The sequence below is a fragment of the Leptonychotes weddellii genome, chromosome 5 (assembly GCF_054177405.1).
Source record: "Leptonychotes weddellii isolate Sample4059 chromosome 5, ASM5417740v2, whole genome shotgun sequence".
NCBI classification, from domain to species: Eukaryota; Metazoa; Chordata; class Mammalia; order Carnivora; family Phocidae; genus Leptonychotes; species Leptonychotes weddellii.
Genome location: NC_138373.1, coordinates 97273560 through 97277335, shown reverse-complemented (window position 1 = coordinate 97277335; position 3776 = coordinate 97273560).

The following is a 3776-nucleotide window of genomic DNA, read 5'->3' as shown; positions in this document are numbered from 1 at the left end:
TGTCTTTTTTTTTTTTTTTTTTTTTAAAGAGCTTTCTTTTTTTTTTTTTTTCTTATAAGATTTTATTTATTTACCTGAGACAGAGAGAATGAGAGACAGAGAGCACGAGAGGGAAGAGGGTCAGAGGGAGAAGCAGACTCCCTGCCGAGCAGGGAGCCCGATGCGGGACTCGATCCCGGGACTCCAGGATCATGACCTGAGCCGAAGGCAGTCGCTTAACCAACTGAGCCACCCAAGCGCCCCTATGATCTGATTTGTCTTGTCAGTTGTACTTACTACATAAGCCAGCCCTTTGCTTTCTTAACCGAGCATATAAATGCATATATATATACACACACACATACATATACCATATACTACATTATTTTTTTTATTTTTTTGTTTTTTAAGATTTTATTTATTTATTTGAGAGAGAAAGAATGAGAGACAGAGAGCGTGAGAGGGAAGAGGATCAGAGGGAGAAGCAGACTCCCCGCTGAGCAGGGAGCCTGATGCAGGACTCAATCCTGGGACTCCAGGATCATGACCTGAGCTGAAGGCAGTCGCTTAACCAACTGAGCCACCCAGGCGCCCCCATATACTACATTATTGAACACTTATTGAGCAGATACTATATTTTTAGTATCATATTATAGTAAAGCAAACTGTATGCGATGTCCCTGCGTTTAATACTTGTTTGAGACCTAACAGAGAATTGGCCAGCCTCACCAAATTCTTAATGAACTGAATAGAGGATTTAGAAGAAACTTAACACCCTATAATTCCAGAAATAGGACATCAAATTATATAAAATTCCTCTTTCTCATAGCATTTAAACAAAAGCTCTCCCCTCTTTTAAACTTCATATTCCATGGTTCTCATTTTTTTTAAAGTTTGCTAGAGCATTAATTATCAGTTGTTGCTGTGTAACAGACTACTCCAAAACTGAGTGGACTAGAACAACAAGCATTTCTTGTCTCACTGCTCACGAGGGTCAGGCATCTGGGAACAGCCTTGCTGGGTGTTAGTGCATCAGGGTCTCACACGGTATGCAGTCACACTATCAGCCAGGACTGCAGTCTTTGGAGACTTGAATGGGCACAGAGGACCTGCTTGCAAGCACACTCCATGGTTGTTGGCAGGAAGCTTTAGTTTCTCACCATAGGGCTACTCATGGCGTGACTTCCCCAAGAGAGAAGAGTTCAGGAGCACAGAAGAGTGAGAGAGAGACCGTAACAGAAATCTCAGTGTCTTTTATAATGTAATCTGGGAAGTGACATCTTTACTTCTGTTCTATTCTACTTACTGGGCGCACAGACTCACCCTGATTAGTGTCGGGGAGGACTGTAGTAGGCGTGAGTACCAGCCAGTAGAGATCATTGGGGGCCAACTTAGAGGCTGGACCCACAGCTAGAAAGCCATATTTTCTTTCCTTTGAAACATCCCTTCCCCAACTTTTACATTCTCTACATCTCAATTTAAATTCTCATCCCACTCCCAAGAATAACTGAATTCTTCTTATCTTGTTACCTCAAAGCCTCTTGGACTTCCCATCTTAGGTTTTATTATATTTTATTGTTATTGTTTATTTGATCTTTACCAGTAAACAAACATCATGTCTCTCTTGCTCAACACCCTATCCCTAGTACTGTGCACAGTGCCTAGCACATAGCAGATACTTAGTAATATTTATTTGAATGAATTAGCTTCTGAACATATATTTGTTTGAATGAATGAATGAATACTATAAAAATAAGATTGAGTGTGATTTTAGGTTGAATGATCTATCTTAAGATCCTTTCCTACTCTAAAACATATACTTAGAAATCACAGTGCTGGAGACAGTATAATAATAATAATAATAATAATAATAATAATAAAAATATAGGACCGCATAGATACCATTAAAAAAAGGAATATCTTTTTTTTTTTAAATTTTATTTATTTATTTGACAGAGAGAGACACAGCGAGAGAGGGAACACAAGCAGGGGGAGCGGGAGAGGGAGAAGCAGGCTTCCTGCCAAGCAGGGAGCCCGATGTGGGACTCGATCCCAGGACCCTGGGATCATGACCTGAGCCGAAGGCAGACGCTTAATGACTGAGCCACCCAGGCGCCCAAAAGGAATATCTTTTAATCTATTTAGTTTTTAAAAGAAAATATTACAAGTTGGCAACTTTTTTTTTTATTTGAGAGAGAGAGAGAGCATGAGCAGGGCAGAGGGGCAGAGGGAGAGAGAGAAGCAGACTCCCTGCTGAGCAGAGAGCCTGATGTGGAGCTTGATCCCAGGACCCCAAGATTATGACCTAAGCTGAAGGCAGACACTTAACCGACTGAGCCACCCAGGTGCCAAATAAAAATTCCAACAACCATGACTCTTTTTTTTTTTTTAAGATTTTATTTATTTATTTGAGAGAGAGAGAGGAAGAGAGGGAGAGCACAGAGAGAGAAACGGACTCCCCACTGAGCAGAGAGCCCAACGTGGGGCTCCATCCCATAACCCTGAGATCATGACCTGAGCTGAAGGCAGATGCTTAACTGACTGAGCCACCTAGTGCCCCAATTGGCAATTAAAAAAAAAAAAGATTTTGGCAATTTGATCTTGACAATTCCAAGACTTGAGAACAAGAATGAAATTAGTGGTTCGTGATTCCCCTATGCTTGCTTTTGTTATATATGTTGGTCAAGTCTGAGTTTTATGTCATTACTTCACACTTGCATTCTAAGCTGGATGATAGAGGTAAAGAATGACAGTAGAGCTATGGAAATGATGGGCACTTTTTCCAGTCCATAATATTTTAAACCTATGTAGGAGGTTGCTTTGTACAGATCTATTTCCAAATATAACACTGTTTAATTTTTGAAAGCTTGAAGATAAAATTGCAGTGTCAGATATCATTTGTTAAGTGCCTATTCTTTCATGATGCCAGAGAATTTGTATCTTTTTTTTTTTCCAATTTTATTCCAGGAATTTATTTTTAGGAAATATTTATGCATGTACACAAAGATTTTATACATCAAGATACTCACTTCAGCATTGTATCTAATAGCAAAATTTTGATAACTATCAGTAGGTAATGGTTTCAATAATTGATGGGTGTCTCTTTATTGGGATTGTACAGCAGCCATTAAAAACAATGTTGTAGAAGAATGGTTAGTCTTATTGGAAAATGTTCAGATCATATTAATAACACAAGCAGACCCCAAACAATATAAACAAAAAAGAGTATTTTAATAATGTATACATGTGTGGATTTATAGAAAAAATACCTTGACACTAAATACAGTAAAATATAACTGGTTATTACTGGTTGCTTCTTTTTTTTTTGGACATCTTTTTTTTTTTTATTATGTTATGTTAATCACCATACATTACATCATTAGTTTTTGATGTAGTGTTCCATGATTCATTGTTTGCGTATAACACCCAGTGCTCCATTCAGCACGTGCCCTCTTTAATACCCATCACCAGGCTAACCCATCCCTCCACCCCATCCCCTCTAGAACCCTCAGTTTGTCTCTCAGAGTCCATAGTTTCTCATGATTCGTCTCCCCCTCCAATTTTCCCCCCTTCATTTTTCCCTTCCTGCTATCTTCTTCTTTTTTTTTTTTTTAACATATAATGTATTATTTGTTTCAGAGGTACAGGTCTGTGGTTCAACAGTCTTACACAATTCACAGCACTCACCATAGCACATAACCTCCCCAATGTCTATCACCCAGCCACCCCATCCCTCCCACCCCCACCACTCCAGCAACCCTCAGTTTGTTTCCTGAGATTAAGAATTCCTCACATCA